Source organism: Pan troglodytes, chromosome 4, assembly GCF_028858775.2.
Source record: "Pan troglodytes isolate AG18354 chromosome 4, NHGRI_mPanTro3-v2.0_pri, whole genome shotgun sequence".
Lineage (NCBI taxonomy): Eukaryota > Metazoa > Chordata > Mammalia > Primates > Hominidae > Pan > Pan troglodytes.
The window spans coordinates 162,389,649-162,414,712 of record NC_072402.2 but is presented as its reverse complement, the minus strand read 5'-3'; the positions used below and the strand labels follow the sequence as shown (position 1 = coordinate 162,414,712).

Below are 25,064 nucleotides of genomic sequence, written 5' to 3'. Positions count from 1 at the left end.
ATGCATCTTATTTCATTTATCCCAATGACATTTTGTTGTCTTCCATCCCAATTATATAAATGAAATGTCCACAGTTCCATCTACAGTCATCACATTGGAACTAGAGATCCCATGACTTCTTACCTAGTGAGGGATGTCGTTCTCCCTTATCATCAGATTTATCCTCTCCACCAGATTACTCCCATTCCCAACCGCCACCCCCAACAACTACTACTTCCTTTATTTCCTCTCCTTTATAGGAAAAAATACTTTGAAACAATCTTCTGGTGCACACTGCTTTCAATTTTCCTCTTCTCATTCTCTCGTAAGTCCACTTTCATCCCCACAAATGACAGTTCTCTGGACTCATATTACCCAACCCAAGGGCAGTAGGTGAGACAGTTGGCAACTTTCTCTTTCTTAAAGCATTTTCTTCATTTAATGCTCAGGTTATTTTTCTACCTCAGTACCCTCACTGGAGTATCCCAGGCTTCATTTCTTACATCTCTTCATTTCTATTTCTGATCTGTTGCCTTGGTGACATCACCTAGCTTCATGACTTTAAATCTTAATTCAGATATCGAAGTGCTTAGAAAACATCTCCACTTGGATGTTTAATTGGCATCTCAAAGTTAACACATGCAAAGCTGATTTCTGATCTTCCTACCAAATGTACTTCATCTATGTCTTCCAAATTTCAGTGAAGATTGCTCTGTTTTTTTGGTTGTTAATACCAGAAAACTTGGAGTCATTCTTAATTCCTTCATCTCATATCCCTCATCTAATTCATAAGCTAATCATGTGGGGTTAAACTTCAAATTGTATCCAGATTCTGACCACTTTCCACCATTTGCACTGTCACTGTCCTGCTCCAAACTCTAGATAACTTTAATTGCTTCCTGACTGGTCCTTACTTCAACCTGTGCATTCACTCTTTGGTGTATTCTCAACAAAACAGCCAACGTAATTCCACTAAAATTCAAGCAACATTTTATAATCTCTACACTTAAAATTCTCTACTATTTCCCCATTTTATTCAGACTAACTTACTGAGCACTCCAAGACCCATATGAGGTAAGTTCAAATATTGAAGCTGACCCAACAGTCTTACAGATAATTTTTTGAATGAACATAGAAATTGACCTTTCGGGTCTTAAAGCTTGAACTTTATGTTTGTTTTATCTAGTTTCTTCCTCAGGAAATGACCTTCAGGCATCTGAAAAAAGGTATCAACGAATTGAAACTCACCAGATTACCACATCCAGAAAATGAAATGTTGACCCCTCATTCACCATGATTGCTTCCTTGCCTTTTCCTAATTCCTGTTTTTTTTTTGTCTTTTTTGTTTTGTTTTGTTTTGTTTTACACATTTGCTGCATTTCTTCCTTGCTATATAAATTCCTAGTTTTAGTCAGTCCAGGAGATGGATTTGAGAATGATCTCCCATCGCTTTGGCTTAGCACCTGATTAAAGCTTCTTCCTTGGCAATACTCGTTGTCTCAGTCATTGGCTTTCTGTGCAGCAAGTAGCAGGACCTAGACAAAACCCCTGGTGTTTCAGTAACATTAGTACCATTTTACAGACTAGGAAGTAAAAATTAAACAATGACAGTAAAAAGGTTACTGGCTGGTAAGTGGTTGTAGTAAGATTCAATCTTAGGGGTCCTGGCTTAAGAGTCCATATTTGCAGCCATTATGATTCACTAACAAAAGCAGTTTACCTAAATTAAGCAATAAAACCCTAAATCCTTTCCATGTCTGGTTCTGTGGCTCATCTTAAGACCTCTTCTCCTATAAGCCTCCCCTTTGCCTATTCCTCCAGTCACACTAGCCCATTACTATTCCTTGAACTGTTCAGTCAGACTAAAATCCAAACCGTTCCCTTACCTACATCAAACTTTCCTTGCTTCTCTGTTTACGTCCACTTGGCGCTCCAAGTTTTCTGTTCTTCCAGTTGCTGATTTCTTGGTTGTTCTTTAATATATGCTATCTTCTTCCTGCTATGACACTATTCTCATTGTTCATTTAGTAAATGATTTCGAAGTGGTGGGGTGGCCAGTGCTGTCCAGCAAGGCTCTGGCTCCACAAAGTCAGGGATTCAAACAATTCATTTCCAAGATAGACAGATTGAGATTTTCCAGTCTTTCAAAGTCCTAGCTCCTTTCCGTCTGAGAGTCTTTGCATCTGCTATTGCTTCTGCCTGGAATATTCTAGTTCCTGGGATGTTTTTGCATTGCTGGCTCCAGCTCAGCATTCATGTCTCTGCTCATATATGGCCCCTTGGGAAGATTTCTCTGGCCACTCTAGCTAATGTAGCCACCACCCTGTTCTGTTAACCACTCTATCCTATCACTATTTCATTTTCTTCACAGCAAAATATTTTGCAATTTTTAATTTATTTACCTGTGCATGGATTACCTTCCCCCACTGGACTATGAGCTCTATTAGCAAGGACTTCATTCTCTTTGATTTCCACCACTTAGATCAGAGCCTTCACAAAGAAAGTGAAAGATGAATATTTCTTAAATGTATGAATAAATCCTTATTTCTGTCTGACTTGATTCCAATAAGTATAAAAATAGCAAGCAGTATGGAAACTTCTGAATTTTATCTAAATTTCAGAATTTGGTAGAGATATATTTAAGTTTTTTCTACTATAATTGGTATGTGTATATATTATGGTCTATTTCCAATTTATCTTTGGATATAAATAAGACATGTACAATTTTAGCAATTCTTACAGGACTCAACACATATAGTCTTTTCTTTTAGTCTCCTAGTCTTAGCCATCAATAGCATGGAATTTCTATGATAGAGCAGTATTTTATGGCTGGTAGATATATACACATACATACAGTTATATATATATATATAGATATATATACACACACACACAGACATAAATACATGTACACACACAGCTCTTCATGTGTGTGTATATATGTATTTAATTATTCTTTTGGTTTATTTAGAACACTACTCTCTTGCCTGGCCAGGCACAGTGGCTCACACCTATAATCCCAGCACTTTGGGAGGCCAAGGTGGGCAGATTACCTAAGGTCAGGAGTTCAAGACCAGCCTGGCCAACATGGCGAAACCCCATCTCTCCTAAAAGTACAAAAATTAGGTGGGCATGGTGGTGGGTGCCTGTAATCCCAGCTACTCAGGAGGTTGAGGCAGGAGAATTGCTTGAACCCGGGAGGCAGAAGTTGTGGTGTCTGAGATCGTTCCATTGCACTCCAGCCTGGGTGACAACAGCGAGACTCCGTCTCAAAACAAAACAACACAACCCACTCTCTTTCCCTATGGTTATTTGGCAGAATGCTGTTTTCCTTAGAGTTCAAGTTTAGATGAGTAGAGGCAAGTTGCCAGGCCAGCAAACACACCTCATGAGAGAAATGCAGCTTGTTAATAAATGCTATAAAACACACCCTGACACTTTGTCATGTCATGCCGTAGCAAATTAGAAGAGTGTCCTTAGTTCTTAAGGGAGATATTGCAGCTCTGATCCTTTAAAAGTTGATCTATGAATATAAACCTGGTACTGCCTGCAATATGTATCAGCGGCAAAATAAGCCAACAGTTAATGCTTAGCACATAAAATTTTTGAGTAAAAATTCAAAGGAATGTATGAATATAGTCCTTATAAGAAGAAAAAAATATTGCAGAAGAAGATAGCATAATGAGAAAATTGGACATTTCTTAGATAAATAAGATGAGGCTATCAATTTCAGAGATATACCAGCCATAATGAAAATAATGATAGTAAGGATGCTTATATGCATCAATTAAAAAGTTACTTAACTTCCTTTTAACTTAAGTTTTCTTCTTGTTTTGATTCAATTACTCTTGTGATTGAGGGCCCCCAGTGAATAATATTTAAAAACATTTTTGTTTTTCTAATTTAAAAAATATATAATGATACTTTACATTTCCCAGAGAAATGAAAACTTAAGTTCACACACAAAAAAAACCCTGTACATAGATGTTCAGTTTTATGAATGGAGCAGTTTTATTTACAATAACCAAAGATTGACAACAACCTAGATGTCTTCATTTATTTATTTTGAGACAGAGTCTTGCTCTGTTGCCCAGGCTGGAGTGCAATGGCATGATCTTGGCTCACTGCAATGTCTGCCTCCCAGGTTCAAGCAATTCTCCTTAATCAGCCTCCTGAGTAGCTGGGATTACAGGCATGCACCACCATGCCTGGCTAATTTGTATTTTTAGTACATGTATTTTTGCCATGTTGCCCAGGCTGGTCTCAAACTCCTGAGCTCAGGCAATCTGCCCTTCTCAGCCTCCCAAAATGCTGGGATTACAGGTGTGAGCCACTGTGCCTGGCCAACCTAGATGTCTTTAAATGGGTAAATGGTTAAACTAACTGAGGTCCATCTATACCAAAAAATACTAGTCAGCAACAAAAATTAATGAACTATTTATACAATGACTGTTGGTGTAGATCTTCAAGGAATCATATTGAGTGAAAAGCCAATCTTGTTCATGAACATACTGCATGATTCCATTTATATAATTTTCTTGAAATGACAGTATGTTAGAAAGGAAGAACAGATTAGTAATTACTAGGAGTTAAGGGGAATAGGAACATAGGTATGGCTATGAAAGAGCAGTGGGAGGGAATCATGTGTGATGAAAATGTTCTTTATATTAAGTGTATCAATGTCAATAGCCTGGTTTTCATTTTATAGCATGAATTTCCAATACGTTACATTGGGAGAAACCAGGTAAAAGGCACTGGAGTTTCTCCGTATTAATTTCTTACAACTGCATGTGAATCAATAATAATCTCTAAATAAAAAGTTTAATAAAAAATAATGTAATTCCTGGCTGGGTGCGGTGGCTCACGCTTGTAATCCCAGCACTTTGGGAGGCCGAGGCAGGCAGATCACGAGGTCAGGAGATCGAGACCATCCTGGCTAACACGGTGAAACCCCGTCTCTACTAAAAATGCAAAAAATTAGCTGGACGCAGTGGCGGGCGCCTGTAGGCCCAGATACTTGGGAGGCTGAGGCAGGAGAATGGCGTGAATCCGGGAGGCGGAGCTTGCAGTGAGCCGAGATAGCACCACTGAACTCCAGCCTGGGCGAAAGAGTGAGACTCCGTCTCAAAAAAAAAAAAAAAAAAAAAAAAATGTAATTCCTAAAATATAGGTAATATGATCTCCAATTAAGAGTGTGAAAACCTAAGAACTGACTCTTTTAAGAATTAAAATATATATTTTTCTTTACCTTTGCCCTGTCAGACTTGATGTTTCTGATTATATATTTACATGACAAACGTTGATTCAAAACTGTTAATAAACACCTAAATAATTAAAAGTAGGTCATATTGAATTGTGAAAAATTTACTCCTTTTGTTAGAGGTATCAAATGCACATGAGTAAGTTGGAAGTAGAGAATCAATTATCCAGCCTCATATCCACAGGGTCCTGGAGCAGTGTCATTTTTTGAAAACGGAAAACTTGTGTTTGAATATTCTTTGTGGCCTCTGCATCAGTTTCCTGTTCATTTTTTCTTCACATCATTTTAACAATCTGAATTTTAGGATATTTGCTCTAAAAAAAAAAAGGTTTTAGTATTTGAAATTGCTAAACAAGAATTCAAGTTCCAGCATCTTCTTAATAATTACATAATTTGGAGCAAGTAATTTTTCTGCTCTGAATCTGTTTCCTTATCTGTAAAATGAAGCCAATATCTACCTCTTAGGTTTACTGAGGATAAATGGAAATGTTGCCAGTGAAGCAACCTGATTTAGTGGCTGGTACATCATAGGTGATCATTTCATTGATCCTTAATGCAGCCATTTAACAAATGTCTATGGGCCAGCCATTTGCCAATAAGCAAGCATCTGGCTCCCCTACATGTTACCTTCTAGTGGGAAAGATGGGCAACAGAGGTATAAATACAAAATAAATATTTTGTATGATGACAAATATTTTAATAACATGTGTTCTAAAAGTAAAACAGGTTAGTAGGGGGAAAAAGAGTGCTACAGAAGATGACCAATCTGGCGGGGCATGTTGGCTCACATCTGCAATCCCAGCCCTTTGGGAGGCTGAGGCAAGTGGATCACCTGACGTCAGGAATTTGAGACCAGCCTGGCCAACATGGTAAAATCCCGTCTACACTAAAAATACAAAAATTAGCCGGGCGTGGTGGCTCATGCCTGTAGTCCCAGCTACTCGGGAGGCTGAGATGCGAGAATCACTTGAACCCAGGAGGCAGAAGTTGCAGTGAGCCAAGATCACACCACTGCACTCCAGCCTGGGCAACAGAGTGAGACTGGGTCTCCAAAAAAAAAAAAAAAAAAAAAAAAAAAATGAGCAGTCTACTTTGGTGGGGAAGTCAGGGGAACTTCCAGAGTTCAGAGGTCTCTTCCTTTAATCCTTTAAATTATTTTTCATTTGCCCATTGAAGGGCACCATTATTACTTAAAGAAGTAACATTTTCATCTATTATCAGACATTCAAATCTCAGTGAAAATAAATAGCAGATACTTAGTGACTCATTTCAGTATCTGTTATTTGATATATCACATAAATAGAATAGTGTGCATATTTTTCTCAGCTCTGTGTATATTGGAAATTCTATTTGAAAATAAAGATGTCATGCAATAAAGCTATGTGATTATTTTTATAAAATGTTATTTTATTAAACATTCTTACCATAAGAAGTTCTTCTTAGATAAATTCCCAAAAGATGATTTCCCTGGTGGGGGTAAAAAAAAAAAAACATGAAAATTAAAAATAATGAACATTACATCATATGCTATTTAAGAAGTTTCATTTTTCAAATTTAGATTCCTCCCTTTTCTTGAACTTAACGTATTTATTCAAATAAGACTACTGTCACTATATAAATAGTCAAAATACTTCTACATTTATTGTAAGACTGCTGTTCTATTACCAAGTAAAAAAGCATTCTGTAGAACATGAAAATTGTCAGTGGTTCTCTACTTCTAATATAAATCATTTAACTTTACTGGCCTCCGTTTTCTCACGTATAAAATCACAAAATTTACTTGAAGTGAGATATATCCAATCTAAAATTCTAATTATGTTTAAGGCTAGTACAATGTAATTTTAGTTCGTGTTTTAAAAATTGTATCCATGTTCATTTTGCAGTGCCAACTAAATACACACACATAGAACATCAAGTTGCATTTCATGTATCTTATGTTTAAATTGAAATGTGAAGCTATTGAGTAATTTGCAACTATTTATTTTTAATCAAGAGAAGAACATATTTTTCTTATGTTTTAGTATTCTGAGCACTGGAAGCCCAAATTGAAACTGAAGAAAAAGACTTCTAATTTTTCCCTGAGTGATTTAAATGTTTTTAAAAGAATCTTTTGCTCATAGAAAATATTTATTTCTTCACCATTACTTTTTTGAATTCCTACCATGTTTTTTCTACTACCATACTTTAATTTAAATTTGGACTATGAACTTAGAATTGAGCAAAAGTAATAGATTTCCAAAATCAGAAGGCTGCTGGGAATCACTTTCAATAAGAGAAGAAAAACAAATGAATTACAGCCAGCATTAGGCTCTGGAATTGAAATTATAAGCACTCTGAGGAGTATTTATAGTATGTGGTCCAAGGATCCTGCTGCTCAGGTCCATTAACATTGTAGATCCTGCTGAATTATGAAAATGTTCCTAAGAACTAACATTTTTACAAAAAGATGCCAAAACCAAATTTCCAAAATACTCCCTTGATAAATAAAAAGTTATATAAAACTCAGTATTTATATTGTAGTTTTAAGAAAACTTTAAGATGTGCAGATATATTTTACATGTTAAAAGCAGTGAAATGTCTGGTTGAAAATGAATGGACAGAGTAACTGAAAACTCTATTAAATAGACCTGATTTTAAATTCCATCACCGATAGAAAATGACTTCGATATTCCCAAAGTAATAAAGTCCAGGTTCTTTGGTGCAGCTCAAGAATGCAGACTGGGGCAGGTAAAAGTTATAGGAAGGGTGATTTCATTTTAATATAAGGGGGAAAATGCTTCATGAGATAGATTCCAGTGACTAAAAACATTTAAACAGAGGTTAGATGGCCTCCCTTTAGGCTATTATATAAAAGGTGTCTGGACTAGAGGATCTCTATGTTTATTTCCTGCACCTAAGATTGCATAATTGTGCGTTTCAGTGACCTTTGTAGTGACCCTGCAATGAAATCTGAGATGCAGAACAAGTCTGTCTTAATGTACTTTAAATATCAAGTCTAGAACTTTCTTTCCTTCCCTTTTTCTCAGTAATTCCTGAGTATCCTATAGGTTTGGCTAATTTATTAAATTATCAGACCTATAGGATACTCAGGAGTTACTTTATTAAACCTTCTCCCAGAATTTTCCTGCCCCAGCCCTCACCCCAAGGATGAGTTAGGTGTGTGTTTCTATAGCACTCGCATTCACTCCCATAGCATGGCTTTGTATATGGTATTATAACCGTCTATTTCCCTTAACAGACTATAAGTTCCTATAGGCAATAATTGTGATTACAACGACAATGTATATTTTAAAAATTAGTTATATGCAAGTACCAGTTGCAGAATGTTGATATAATCATTTTCTGGGGATTAAAAAAATGATTTTCTGAGACAAATTTGGAAGGTGCTCGATGATTCAGAGGTTAAGCAAGTATATTTACTTAAGGACATAGCAGAGCCATGAAACTGTTTCATATTCTGTAAATAATAATGATTATTAAAAAGGTAAGTGGATGTAGACTTTCTTAACACTATTTTACCTTGGACTTGCTTTTTCATGGAGCATCTTCTAAGTCTAGAGTTTGTTTTTTCTTTCCCGGTTTCCTCTAGTGAATTGGTTATTATAGTGAATTATGTCATTCACCATTTCACTAGACAGTATCTGGCACTGAGCAGGAATGTAAGAAAAACTAATTGTATTCATCAGTTACTAAAATCTAAACTAATTGGCTTTCATGTTCCCTGATAAATGCTACCATATCTATCCCAAATTATTCTTTAGATTAAAGAAATATTTGGGTCATCTTCTTTGTTTTGATTGCAGAAATCCCTTCTGTGATATAGTTGGCCATTTAACTTCTATGAGAATGATTTATGGCTATAGACATCATATCTACATGAGCTAGTGTGTTTCACTGTAAGATAACCATTGATTTTAAACAAATGTTTTTCACTGAATTTATAGCTGAACGCCTCTAACTTTTGTTCCTTTTTTTTTTTTTTTTTTTTTTTTTGAGACTGAGTCTCGCTCTGTCGCCCAGGCTGGAGTGCAGTGGCGTGATCTTGGCTCACTGCAAACTCTGCCTCCCGGGTTCACGCCATTCTCCTGCCTCAGCCTCCCCAGTAGCTGGGACTATAGGCGCCTACCACCATGCCTGGCTAATTGATTTGTATTTTTTTAGTAGAGATGGTGTTTCACCGTGTTAGCCAGGATGGTCTTGATCTCCTGACCTAGGGATCCGCCCGCCTTGGCCTCCCAAAGTGCTGGGATTACAGGCGTGAGCCACTGCACCCGGCCACTTTTGTTCCTTTTTGAACAATCAAAACAAATTTGTGCCTTCTTCAACATGATACTTAATAGATATTGCATTTAGGTTTCTCTTCTCTGAGCTAAATATCTTAGTTTCCTTATTCTTCCTGACATGATTTCCAGATTTCCAAATTGACAGGAATCTTGTTATAAAATTATAATTGATTCTGCTATCTTCTTCCAAAGCCCACTTTAAGGTAAGGTAAGGCAGATATTTTATAAAGATGCCACTGCCGAATCCTATGTTATTTATTCTACTCATATTGCTTCTTTTGACCAGAATGTGTTTTCTTCTTCCCTCCTCCTCATTATCTGCCCTTTAGGAAAAAGCTCACCCCCATTTCACATTCAACCACATTCGCTGTCGTTTTTCCTCTCCTGCTCTTGGAAAAATCAGTTAAGACTCATTGTCTATTGTGACAATTCAGCCTCCCAATTTTCTGTATTATTAACTGATGTTTCACGTATACTTTTCTTTATTCTTAGTGAATAAAGTTAATAATGACAAATTTCTTATAACTAAGAAGTTATAAGAATCATGAGAGCAAGTACTTTACTTTTTATTTTTCTAGACACTTTGTCAAATACACAACTGATTAACCAGTTGCCTGAAAATGTTGATAGACATATATGCAGATTTATATGGCCATAGCTCTTATGTCCCTCCTTACTCCTTGATATTTAGAAAGCTAAGGTGCAGCGCACTGGGGCAGATGGAGGCAATTGGTATATAATTTGTTTTCTGACCTTCCAAGCTTTTATTTTCAATGGGAGTGGAGGGGAGGAAAGGCATCCTGGAAGTCTAAAAATGACATTTCCTAGAATTTCTTGACTTGTTTTCATAATTAGTTCTACAAATGGGAGCCAATGGGAGGAGGCACAAGCAGGAGGCATTCTGTATTCAACTCTCAACTTAGCAGAAAGGCAATTACCGGGAAAGAATGCCTCCAGCATTTTCAGGTCCCAACAGCAGTGGTTAAGGCAGCCTCATTTCAGAAGCAGTGCACTCTATAAACAACAGATGCTGGTGAAGTTGTGGAGAAAAGGGAATACTTTTACACTGTTGGTGGGAGTGTAAATTAGTTCAACCACTGTGGAAGACAGTATGGCAATTCCTCAAAAATGTACAGACAGAAATACCATTTGACCCAGCAATCCCTTTACTGGACATATACCCAAAGGAATATAAATCATTCTGTTATAAAGATACATGCACACATATGTTTATTGCAACACTATTCACAATAGCAAAGACATGGAATCATCCTAAATGCCCATCAATGATCGACTGATAAGGAAAATGCGGTACATATACACCATGGAATACTATGCAGCCATAAAACAGAATGAGATCATGTCCTTTGCAGGGACATGGATGGAGTTGGAAGCCTTTATCCTCAGCAAACTAATGGAGGAACAGAAAACCAAACACTGCATTTGCTCACTTATAAGTGGGAGCTGAATGATGAGAACATGTGGAAACATGGGGGGAACAACATACACTGGGGCTTGTTGGAGGGTGAGGAGTGGGAGGAGGGAGAGCATCAGGAAGAATAGCTAAATATTAAGCCCAGCTAAATATTAAGCCGAGCTTAATATTTAGGTGATGGGATGATCTTTGCCGTAAACCACAATGGCACACATTTACCTGTGTAACAAACCTGAGTGTCCTGCATATGTATCCCTGAACTTAAAACAAAAGTTGAAAAAAAAAAAATGAAGCAATGCACCACAGCAGCTTAGCTAGGAATGCATCCCAGAACACAGGTAGGGACACTGTCCTGGTCTTGCATAACAACTGTTCTTCCCCTTTTCTGCCCATCTATCACTTTTGTAAACATTTTTCTGTGTTAATATCCTCTCTCTGAGGATATCCAAATTTCTAATAAAACATATGAAAAGACATCAGGAAAACACAATTTACGATCAAAATGAAATACCACTAAGTAATCGTCAGAGTGGCCAATGAGAAAGACAGGACTATCGAGTGCTGGGGAGGATGTTGAGCAACTGAAGTTCTTAAACAGAGCTGGAAGCCATGGAAAATTGGTACAGCCTTTGGGAACCGATTTGGCTGTTTCTACTGAATGTGAACATACAAAATCTCTATGATCCAATAATTCAATTTTTAGGTATATTTTTTATCAGAAATGTGTTCCAATGTTTACCAAAAAATCATGTAATACAATAAAATATTACTAATTTGTAATAGCTAAAACCTAAATATCACTCAAATCTCCACCAACGATAGGATAAATTGAGGTATTTCACATAATGATTACTGTACCACAATGGTAATCACTGTCTACAAATACAGATAACAATAGGAATGAATCACACAAACACTGTTGAGCTAAAGTCAGACAGAATTGAACATGCTGTATTATGCAATTTTTATATAAAATAATATAAAAAAGTATTCTATGCTTTAAGATTTTAGGATAATGGACTAACTTTGGGGAAAATTGCAGAGGTTTTACTGGGGTACTGGTGATGATTTCTTGATCTGGATGCTAGTTACACTGGCATAATCAATAATCAGTTAATGAAAATTTATCAAATTGTACGCCTACATGTGCAGTTTTGTACACATATTTTACTTCAATAGAAAGCTTTTAATTATGTTTTTGGCCTACTTGAGACCAAGATATACTAGTGATTTTGCTGTAGTGCATAGCTGGGGTAATTTTTGCCTGGTAAAATTGAAAATAAGTGTTCTAAGCGTCTTTCTTGACCATTAAAACAAACAAGAAAAGCAAGCCTGAATATCTAAAACATATTGACTGTTAAAAAATTAACTCGACAAGGTGCAGTGGCTCATGCCTGTAATCCCAGCACTTTGGGAGGCCGAGGAGGGTGGATCACGAGGTCAGGAGTTCGAGACCAGCCTGGCCAACATGGTGAAACCCCATCTCTACTAAAATACAAAAATTACCCGGCGTGGTGGTGGGCACCTATAATCCCAGCTATTCAGGAGGCTGAGACAGGAGAATTGTTTGAACCTGGGAGGCAGAGGTTGTAGTGAGCCAAGATTGCGCCATTGCACTCCAGTCTGTGAGACAAAGTGAGACTTCATCTCAAAAAAAAAAAAAAAAAAATTAATTGTTTGAAAAACCTAGGATAGATTCTGTATTCTTGACTCAATGCACAGGGATATAGCTTTATTTGTTTCCCAAGTTTGTATGTGCAATTCTTTTTAGAAAATATTTCAAAGTGACTTTAATCATCATTTATGTAAAGTAACTGAAAATTCCAGAATATATATGTTAAAAAATTCTGCCAAAATCTCATGAAGTATTCCAAATAAATAAAAAATAATTCGGGTTTTAAAAACTTATAATAAATGCCAGTGGCATTTCCATATATATTTTAAATGCTTCACTGTCTCTTCCATATCATATTTAAAGGTTTTCATTATAATTTTTGTGAAACCTCTGGAGGAGCCTTATACAAGAATTTTTTTGTTGTTGTTTCCAGAAAAGGAACAGGAATTATTAAATTAAGTAGAACTTGAAGGGAGATAATTTTTTATTCATCTTTCATAATTGAATAAAATTCAGAGACTTTTTTTAAAAATATACACAAGTGCACTGCCTAAGTATAATTATAATTGCTGCAATATTTCTTTGTGGGAATCTTATTTTATGAAGACAAGAATATAGAAACAATATATAATGAAACTTTGCTGGGCAATTATACCAGGCAATGACCCAACTAGTCAATTGCCTAGCCATTTTTAGTAAGCATTCCAACAGAATAGGAACAATTATCATTTTCAGTAACCAAACTGAAAAAGAGATCTTATATAAAGTGCAGGATGTGCTGACCTCTGGAAAGTAGAAGGAAACACAATATATAGATGAGGTAATAATAGCAGGGTCAAGTTTTGTACAGAATTTACAGTTTACATGGCCAAAAGAAAAGATCTAATTTTATTCCTGAATTTACCAAATAGCAAAAGAGAACTTTTATACACTAATTTCTTTAAATTTTATGATTTACCATGTTTAACATCTTTAAGTAATCTTTACAATAACTGTAGGATGTTCATGTATATTTTGAGCACCGTGAAATTTGCAAGTATTTCTACTGCCTTTGCCCACAAAAGACATCTTGTTTTGCCATGAAATGCTGGTTGACCATTTCCCCCTAAAGTTCCAATGGAATTTAATGTTATATGGGAGAATTTCTTTTGCACTTTTCAGCAACTCTATATTCTCTCTAGAAAATTATGGAATTTCCCCCTTTTCTCTGTATAATAAAAAAGTCCCAGCTATGTTAGTTTATATATTTTCCCATTAATTTTACTTGCAATGCAGTATATATCCTTCTGGAATTTTCTTTTGTTTATATAAATTTATGAGTAAATAATTGTATAAGTTGTACAAAACATACAAATAGGGAATGGGTTTCTTTTCATTCTATTTAGAAAATTGGATTAACTCTATATTCCTCCTTGTCAATATTCTGTCTTTATAAATTTAAGAACAGTAAACATATTAATATAACATCATTCCTCTCATCATTTCTTAAATTTACTTTTGTATCAGTATCCTAAATGATTTTATTATTTAAGGCATGTCCTTTCTTAAATTTATTGTCCGCATCAAGGTTTTTCAACCTTGGCAACATCAGCATTTGGGACTGAATATTTCTTTGCTGTGGGAATTTTCTTTTACATTATAAGAAGTTTAGAAGCACCCCTAAACTCTACCTAGTAGATACCATTGGCTCCCTGACCCCTAATCTCTGATGACAACCAATGCTACTCCAGAAATGGTCAACTGTCCCCTGGGAGACAAAAGCACCCCCTTTTAGAACTATTAATCTACGTTGCTGCTAGAGTTCCTATATCTGTCTGTTTTGCATTGCTATAAACGAATACCTAAGGCTGGGTAATTTATAAAGAAACAATGTTTATTTGGTTCACAGTTCTGCAGGTCATGGCACCAGCATCTGCCTGGCTTCTGGTGAGCCTCAGGAAACTTACAATCATGGTGGAAGGTGAAGCAGGAGCAGGTATGTCATGTGGCAAGAGAGGGAGTACAACAGAGAGGAGGAAGAGCCAGATTCCTTTTATAGCTAGCTCTCATGTGAACTAAGAGAGTGGGAACTCACTCATTACCATGGAGTGAGCATCAACCCATTCATGAAGGATCTGCCCCCATGACCCAAACACCTTCCACCAGGCCCCACCTCCAACACTGGGGATCACATTTCAACATGAGATTTGGAGAGGACAAAGACCCAAACTATATCGTTTATCTTTCTAAAATACTCATTAGATTATGTTATTCTTCTGCTGTTTGAATAACTTATTTTGGTGGTTTTCTTCACCTATTCGATACGCATTTTACCAGGACTTTTGCAATAAGGCTTGGCACTCATTTCTAAAACTATATCATGCCCTGGACTTTTGCTTCAACCACAAACAACTATTATTTTTCTTTCAAACAACACTCCTCACTCCTTTATGCTTATACATTTTGCCTTTTCTTCCACTTCTATTTTGGAAGTTAATACTAACTTATTAAAACAAGTTAAAACATCCACCTCTGTTAGGTGTTACTTGCACAGATACTTATGCATTAAATATCACACACAAGTAGAAAATAACTGCATCATTTCACTCAAATTTATTTTTGCTACTTTGAGCGATAACAAAATTTTGTATTTTAGGAAATACTACGTAATGAACTTGATATTGTTCTATCAATTGTTAACCAGAAGAACCAAATCCAGTATCCCATAAGGCTGCAATCATTTCCACCTAACTTTGCCACATTGTACTTGCTTGAAAAGAAGCTCATCTGATGCATGTCTGCCCCCTCATAAAGCCTTCAGGTGTAGTTTTTCAATTTGGCATTTCCACTCCCAGAAGAGCTTAGTTTCATCTGCACACTTGAAAATTTCACTGGGCTCTGTGTCTTCCAACTCATTTAGAAGCCCCTTAGATAGTACCAATCCTTAGTGGAGTCAGGTAAGTAAAATTCTGTGAAAGGAAGAAGCACTTTAGCTGAAAATGAAACAGAAGTCACTAGTCCGCACATTTGCATTCAATAGCTACCATGTACTTTGGGTTAACTCTGTCCAACAGAACTTCCTATGATGATAGAAATGTTCTATATTTTCAGTGTTCAACATAGTAACTATATGTGGCTATTGAGCACTAGAAATATGGCTAAAGTAATTGATGAAATGAATTTTGAATTTTATTTACTTTTATTTATTTATTTATTTATTTATTTATTTATTTATTTGAGACAGAGTCTCGCTCTGTCGCCAGGCTGGAGTGCAGTGGCACGATCTCAGCTCACTGCAACCTCTGCCTCCCGGTTCAAGCAATTCTCCTGCCTCAGCCTCCTGAGTAGCTGGGACTAAAGGCGCACACCACCACACCCAGCTAATTTTTATATTTTTAGTAGAGACGGGGTTTCACCATGTTGGGCGGGATGGTCTCAATCTGTTGTCCTCGTGAACCGCCCACCTCGGCCTCCCAAAGTGCTGGGATTACAGGTGTGAGCCACTGCGCCGGACCAAATTTTATTTACTTTTAATGCATTTAAATTTACATTTTAATTCAAATAGCCACACACAGCTAAAGAACACATATTTGAGCTATCACCAAGATGTTATTTTCCTAGAATTTCATAAAAAAGGAATTTAAGATTTTTTGTCAATTACCTTTTATACTTCAGTTGAGAGTTCCCAGAAAAAGAGGTAAGTTTTACACTGCATCGTCCTACCTCTTACCTTGCATTATCCACTCCAGTTGGAAGTAAGAAAAGGAGGTCTGGCCAAGAGTATACATAACTTAATTCAAAACCATCTTAGCAAGATCAACTTTTTAGCTACTTGGGAGGAGTTGAGAAAACAAGCAAAGCAAAGTCTGATCAAACTCGACGTACAGATGCATTATGCAAATTCTCCCTTAAATAGCATGATCCAGAGAAGCTAAAGAAAAAAGAATAATGTTTAACAAAGCTCTGCTGAAGAGAATGTTTTCGTAAAGACTGAAAGGGATAGAATAAGAAATAAAAGTCCAACAAGTCCAATGAAGTGAGTAGCAAGCACCTGATGGCAAATAATAGGAAAAGTAGCATGGAGGGTCACAGAGCTAAACAAGAAAATGGTGGCCAGAAAAAGTCCGTGATTGAACATGAGTTTCCAAACAGCGTCTCCAAGCTGTGATGAGGAAAAAAGATGCCTAAAATGGAGCTTGAGATAGATGATTCCTGTAGTTTTGCTTAACAAGACTAGAATGAAGTATGAAGTGGGGGGATTACAGAGAGAATGTTTCTATAGTGCAGAGCTTACAGAAAGGGCAAAAGGAAGTTGAAAAGCAGATTATTTATAAATCAATTATTTCTCAAAGCATATTTGCTCTTTTTAAGAACATATACGTGCTAACCACACCATGATGTGTTCTAATTTATCTCTTTTCTACAGTGCAATTTCTTCAGCTATAATTTAAAATTTAATCATGTTCTTAATTAGCCCTTTCTGCTCAAGGAGTGATATACCCCTAGAGTGGTAGATTACCATTATTCATTCACAAACTTCATATTGTACATACTCCACGTACTACCAGTGCTCTTTGGCCAGAGAGATGACTTCCAGCTAGGAGATCAGAAAGACTTCAGAGTGGAAGTGGCATGAACATTGACCTCGAGGGATAAGAAATAAGGCAAAATGGCATCTGTGTGTCCCTTCAGGGTTATACTGAAAAAATGTGCAGCAGGCTCACCCAAGAATTATTTATTATCTTAATCTCTAGGAGGATACAATTTTGTTTGACATATCATTTATTATTTAGATGCCAGACTTTGAAGTTACATGTTAATTTGTAGATTGATTTTTATCCTGTAAAAGCATTTCCAGGTTTTAATCTCACCTAGCAATCTTGTTCTAATGTTTTTTCCTTTAATCTCCGTACATATTTGGTTCTTCAAACGCTCTTTGAATTAGCTTCACCATCTTATTGTTGCCCTTATTAATAAGTTGCATGAATCTATGACACATTTTATATTTATATGAGGGACACACTTATAGCTTTGTACAAATTACCTTTTTACAATAGATTGGGGATAAAAAAAGAGCAAGAGTAGTCCAGGTATATGGAACTGAGTGACACAATCCAAAATTGGCATATGTAAGAAGAAGGAAAAGCTCTTTTATTTTAGTAAGTTGTGAATGATATTTGCTCTAAGAGGATTCAAAGAATACTTTGCTGCCACGAAACTGGATGCTTTATAGTTACATGAAGCAAACATTTCATAAGTATAATGTTATGAGAAAGAAGCCAAATACAAAATAATATACACAATGTATACATATTATAAAAGGAAGCAAAGCTAATTTATGCTGTTAAATAGAATAGTGACCCATGCAAGAAGAGGGGGCAGTGACAGAAAGGAGGCACAGGAGGCACCTTCTGGATGACTGCTAATCCTCTCTTTCTGGTTACAAAGATGTGTACAGTTTATGGAAATTCATAAAGCTTATAATATTTCCACTTCTCTGAATGTAAATTATACACCAATAAAAATGACCATGCATACTATAAATGTTTGAAAATGTTCACAATTAAGGGAAGAAACAAGTACTTGTTAAATAATGGATTTGCTACAATCTTCTCTGCATCATATTTAGATTTGTTTCTGTCATTACATAAATGATGTCTCCATTTTCGATAATTTGTTTTCCAAAGAAGTATTACCATTATTACTGTAGCATATCATTCTCTAAATTGTCACCTTCCTTGCACAAACCACACCCAAAATGCATGACCTTGGAATCCCACTTTAAATTTCTTTAAAATGAAGTGAAACTTGAAGATTTTTGACTAGAAATAAAAATGCAGAATCTTTCTAGTTTTCTATGGTCTTCCCCCAGTGTTTTACAGCTATGTCACAACCGATATGTATGACAGCAGTATTTTTAGGGACTTGGGTTTATTTCCAAAATATCTAACTTACTTTTTATAGGAAAAAAATTATCTTCAACTTGTATTTATCAGTTGGTTATTATTTAATTAATTTTGATAATTATAATAACAGCAATTTGCATAAATATATTTGGTAATAACCTCTCTTGGGAAATCATATTGTTTAACTGACTGATGAAATGGGAGTATAAATAGCAACTAGCCTACCAGTGTGTGAGGAACACATGATGAATGTCAGGCAAATATTGTAGAGAGAAGAATGGAGAGCATGGTTTGATTGAAGCTGGTAAACTAGTTAAGTTGAAGTAGATTTTGTGGAGATAGGTCAGGAACAATTCTGCCATAGTGCAGTTTTGGTCCTAGGGACATAAAGAGCAGGATATGAAATGAGGTTTATATAATGTCAAGATCAGATCACAGAGGGTTCTAAATTACAGGCTATTGAGTTTTTGTATCATTTTGTTGAGTCAAAAATCTAGTGAAGATTTTTCAGCAAGTAAATGACATGGTAAGAAATTTGCTTCAAATATTCTCATCCAAAGAAGCATTGTGCAAGTTGGAAAGGGTAAAAACTTATTGGCCTCTCCCATGCATAAGGCTGTCCAGGATGGGAGATAAGGAAGGCTGAAACATACTTCAAGAGATGCACCATTAGTGGAAGTAAGAGAACTTGGAAAACAAATCCCCATATACCACATATAGTGGCACATTATACAAAACAAGCAGGATAAAAGTATTTTCTCTAACTCACCAAGGAGTTCTTCTGTGAATGAATATATTAATGACTGAACTGTAATTAATTTCTTCAATGCTGTTTGCCAGATCAATGACCTATTTGTGTTGAACCAAAAATGACGTCTACTCTATATGTTCTTTAAACATTGTTTTTTTGCCAACTTTATAAAATTGAGTTGTTCTAGGCAAGATATCTATTCAAGTTTTATTATTTTTCTTTCCTATAGTTTCAGTATGTTACAATTCCCTTTGTGATGGTTTGCTTTATTTAAATGCAATGATGTAATTATTTTCTAATAACAAAGCAGAGTAATTACTATTACTTATGTGACAAATCAAGAATGGCGGGAAAATTGGAAAAAAAAACAAAAACAAAAACACGGTGTTCTCTTCCAATGCTTTCAGGTATGCTGCAAGAACAATTAGTCAAAATTCCAGATAGATTTAAAATAGTTGAATGTGCGGTATCTTGACTCCAATAACTAAAATAAAAGCCATAAGTTGAAGACACAAGTTTAGAACAAGTCTCCCAGTGCCTAACAATAGAATAGTAGAAGGCCTTGTTTTGTTTCATATCTTATAAAGTTGTCTGGAGCAAAATAATATATAGGCAAAATGTCCCATATGGGGGGGCTAGGCTGGAATAGGGGTACTCCTTGAGTTTTTAAAGATATTTATCTTTCATTACCAGTGTATGCACTTCTAGTCTATTAAACTTTTTAGAGTTATGCCTTTGCTCAGATGGCTTTTTTCAGCAAATCACATGTGACATTTGCAAAGGAATTAATTTTTGTTGACTAAAAATGGAGATGGGGTGCTGATTTCCTTTAAAATTAGTTACCACTAGCGGGGCGGCGGGGGGAGGGGTGAAATGAAGGTGTAGGGTGGGAACCATTGTTCTTAAATTTTTTGCACAATAGGATATATGAGTCTGTGAAAGAAAAAACAGAGCAATATTATTTTCCTTCCTTTTTTTTTTTTATTATAACAAGGCTTGGCTGCTCCTTAAAAGTGTGACTCTCTTCTGAGCCGTCAGGGTCATGCTAGACTGAATCATGCTCCCTGAGAGCCCTATTTTGTAAGTAGAAGCCTCTAATAAAAGTGACCTTAATGGCTGATTTGGGTGCCTCTTACAATGCACCTGCATCCTCAATGGGCCGGCTGTAGCAGCAGCAAGCTGAGGCCGGCACTGCTGTGAACCTTCAGGTGTCATTAACAGATCATTGAGTCAACAGATCATGACAGCTCCTTCGGAAAACTCCAGCTTCCCATTAGCATGCTCTGCCCAGGGAGTTAGAGAGAGACTTTAACAGCTCGCAGTGTGACTTAAAGAAATTCAAGAGGAAAAGGGACATGTTCTAGCAAAGCCAAAATAGTAGATTATCTCAGAGACTGCATACCAATCTTAAATAAACAGGGGCAACTGGGGCATGCAACTATTTAAAAACACATTTTTGGGATGTTATGATATCCTTAAAACCTAAGTATACAGCCTAAATAAATAAATAAATAAATAAAACTTTAAGGATCGGTTTTCTTCTAGATGCTTAGACTACATAAACACTGCCCCCATTATTGTTTAGTGTTTTGGGGATTTTTTGCTGTTGTTTTTGTTCTTGTTTTTTGTTGCCTTCTCTGAGAAACCAAACCATACATACTTTAACTGTTTGATCTCAGGCCATTTCATGGACATTTATTATTCATATTTTAATAACTTCAAATGTAGTTTTAAATTCCTGAATAAAAAGTTTGTAACAAACTTTCTTAGCTGGGATAACATGGAGAGATTAATCTACTAAATAAGTAAACCATTTGTAGGCCTCTTGGTGTGACTGGATGGAAACCTGCCATCTTCTAATTTTGTGTATCAAACACAATTTGCTTGACTGATATTTGAACATGGACACATGAAAGACAGATGGAGCTGGCTTCATTCAAACTTTAGGAAAAAATTACTAACTGTTGTTAATAACACAATCTAACTATGTTTTGTTTAAGAATATTATTACTTTAATATTCTTCAGTTAATACTCTTGGTGAGACTCCAATATGTCTTTTATACATATTATTTTTGTACCTAAAATAATGGTTCAATACATATTTTACTTCTCCCATTGTATAAATAAGAAATGTAAGAGAAGTATTGTTCCTAATATGATACTCCTAAAAAGTTCTAGAGCAAGATTTCTAGCCTAGTTTATGACATTAAAGCTTCTGGTTCTACATCATGATTTCCAGCATGGGTGATTTTTTTTTCCTTCCTATTCTCTCTATAATTGCTTTAAAGTAGTCATTCCTAAACTTTAGCCTGCACAGAATCACCTGCAGAGCCTATTAAACCAGATTGCTAGACCCCACCCTGAGCATATCTGACTAAGTAAGTCTGTGGTGGTACCTAGGAATTTGCATCATTAACAAGCTCCCAGGTGATGCTGATGCTGAAGGTCTCCACTTTGGGAATAATTGTTGTAAAGCTATGTAAAATAATTGTTTTAAAGCTACGAGTGAATATTAGTGAGTTTCTCTGCCACCCGTTGAGATTAATCAACATATGCCCTTTCTTGAAACAATAGGTTTCAGTATCTTGTCTCTTATTTTAAGAAGATGTTGATATTTCTCAGCATGAAGAGTGGAGTGGGGGCTATGATTCCACGTTTAAGCTGTTGCTTTAAATATTTTATGAATGTCTTTTCAAAACTTTCTGATGTGCTAAGTGGGGAATATGTGAGTTGAGAATAAGAAAATACGTGCTTTATTTTTTACTAAACATTGATTTTTGATACTGCTCTTTTTTGTTTTTTGTTTTTTTGATAGATACAGGGCCTTGTTTTGTTGCCTAGGCTGGTCTCGAACCCCTGGCTTCAACCAATCTTCCTGCCTTGGTCTCCCAAAGTGCTGTCGTTATACAGGTGTAAGCCACTGGGCAAGCCAGTATTACTGTTTTTAGTTTGCTTGAGACAGGATCTCACTCTGCTGTCCAGGCTGGAGTGCAGTGGTGTGAACATAGCTCACTGTAACCTCAACCCCCTGGACTCAAGTGATCCTCCCACCTCTGCCTCCCTAGTAGCTGAGACTACAGGTGTGTGCCACCATGCCTGGCTAATTTTTTGTAATTTTTGTAGAGATGAGATTTCGCCATGTTGCCCAGGCTGGTCTCAAAATCCTGAGCTCAAGTGAACTTCTTGTCTCAGCCTACCGAAGAGTTGAGATTATAGACGTGAGACACCATGATGGCCAATATTGCTCCTTTTTAATAAAGGAAATGATATGTCTGGTAAATATGTCAAAATAGTAAAGCTTTGGTTTTTTATAAATATGATATCAAATTATCAGGACATATGTCTGTGTAGGTACAAACTAAAACAAATATATAGAATGAGACTAGTCCTGAAGGAAATTGCAATTAGGCTTAAATCTACATACCATTTTGGAAAGAGTAGTAGTCTTGCCAAAAGCATCGTGCTATAGGTGTTTCTTGCTCTATAATATTAGAAGTCTTATCAAGTGGTCTACCTTGCCATGGATTTGTAGGTAATGTTTTTGGAACAGCAGCCTAAATTTGATACAACATGATTTAAAAACATGCTTTTAAACTTTATTTTCCACTGAAAATAATAATTGCATATTATTATTTTGGGGGTACAATGCGATATTTTGATATATGTTTGCAATGTGGAATGATTAAATAGACTAATTAAATCCATCACTTCATATGCTTATCTTTTTTTGTGGTGAATATATTTGAAATCTACTCTCAGCAATTTTGAAATATACAGTGCACTCTTATTGATGTTGATCAAAGGGTACAAAGTTTTAGTTAGACAAGAAAAATAAGCTTTAGAGAGCTATTGCACAGAAGAGCGACTATGGTAAATTTTAATAATTTAATAATCTTTATAGAGATCTGTCACTGTAAAATTGTCAAGAAAAAATACTGTTGAATCATTTTCTATAGAATTATTAGTGATTCTTGTTTAACATGAAAACTAAAAACAAATTGATACACTTTTTGTGACACTGAATCGTATATGATGTACTTAAATATAAATCTATTTTTAGATGGTTGTTCTTTGCAACATAAGCACTAATAAGTGCTGTTTCAACAATCAGAATTGAACACCTTGAGTATTTTATCTTTTTACAGTGAGTACACTAGATATTAGTATATTGGTGTTGCTACTTCATAGTTGCACTAAAATTTATGTGAAGAGTAACTGTAGACTTTGGATTTTCTTTTGTTGTAACATTCCGTCACAAAAATGAAGGTTTAGCTTTAAATTCTGTTAAGGGTTTTCTCCCCTTTTATTTCCATTCATTAAGAATTTATTGGCTTGAATATATATCTTCAAATGACTTTCATGAAATAAGTAATTTTATAAATTTGCAATAATATCATCCAGAGGGATAACAAATTTTATTTTCTTGCTTGTTCTTACTTTCAAACTGATCATTTCAATATTATGAAACCAACTCTTTCATCTCTCAAGTGCTGATTAAATATTAAAATGGAATTGTGGTTTTTTAATTTTTATAATCTGTCTCATTCTTCAAAAGTCACTGAAAAAAATGTATATGAAGTAGAATTTCATTCACTTTTCCAGCCATATTTTTGTTTTGATTTTCTGCTGTGTGAGTTTCCTGTCCATCCTACCTCTACCAACACAGCTTTAGATAAATGGTGAATTTGAAATAGGCAATGGTAATATCATTTTACATGTTGTCTGGGGCCATATGACTATACTTTTTGTAGGAATATTTTATAGTGACTGGAAAAACACCTTAAACCTCTTATGTTTAGTTTATCATGATGTCTGAGGTATGTAGTTATGTACACAGGCTATCATTCACACTCTTCCTTTAAGTGCATGTATCCTTCTACCTTTCATATTGGTAAAGCTTGATTTAATGGTGTAGTATAAAATCATTATAAGATTAATTATATCAAACACTGTAATTTCTAGAAAGATGTCACAGAATCCAATCTCCAAGGAACTATCACTGCAAAAAGGGACTTTAAATCATTGTTATCACTTTTTTCTCCTACCATGACCATTCACTCACTTAATAGTCTTTCTTAATAATAACAGGAAAAATATGAAACACAATGCAAAAGTTGGGCTGGAGAGGTGGTACATTTCTGTAATTCCAGCACTTTGGGTGGCTGAGGCAGGAGAATCACTTGAGCCTAGGAGTTGGAGTCCAGGAGTTTGAGACCAGCTTGGGCAACAGAGTGAGACCCCTATCTCTACATAAACACACACACACACACACACACACACACACACACAATTGACTAAGTGTGGTGCCTGTAGTCATAGCTACTCAAGAGTCTGAGGCAGAAGGATTGCTTGAGCCCAGAAGTTCAAGGTTACAGTGAGCTATGATCACACCACTACACCCTAGTGAGACTCCATCTCTGGTAACACCCTATCTCTAACAAATTTTTTAAATTTTTTTGAGACAGGGTCTCTATCTCCCAGACCACAGTACAGTGATGTGATCACAGCTCACTGCAGCCTCAACCTCCCAGGCTCAAGCAATTCTCACACCTTCATCTTCACCTCTGCCTCCCGAGTAGCTGGGACCCCAGTCATGTGGCACCACACCCAGATAATTTTTGTATTAAAATTCTTTTATGCAAAAGTTGGACAACATCTTGACAACCTTGTTTTATGAGGAAGAGTCTGTGGTATTAGTAGTCACCTGAGGACATCAAGTCCAGGTGTTGCATGTGTGGATGACCTGGCCTCGGTATACCATATACAGGACCTGCCATCTACAGGGGGTCCAGCAAGACCTGTAGAGTATATTCCGATACATCTGCAATTATTATGAATAACTGGTGGGAGAAAGA

The 25,064-nt window shown here is 35.9% G+C and overlaps 1 protein-coding gene across 8 annotated transcripts in view; it reads right to left on the bottom strand.

Moving 5' to 3' along the window:
* The window catches only part of TENM2 (teneurin transmembrane protein 2), a 3,953,434-nt gene that overhangs the window by 3,521,711 nt on the left and 406,659 nt on the right, over window positions 1–25,064 (bottom strand). For all 8 annotated transcript variants that reach the window (XM_054685270.2, XM_054685273.2, XM_054685274.2 and 5 more), the window contains one exon: window positions 6,664–6,706. The gene's annotated coding sequence lies outside the window, so the exon portion shown is untranslated. The remainder of the gene's footprint in view (window positions 1–6,663; window positions 6,707–25,064) is intronic.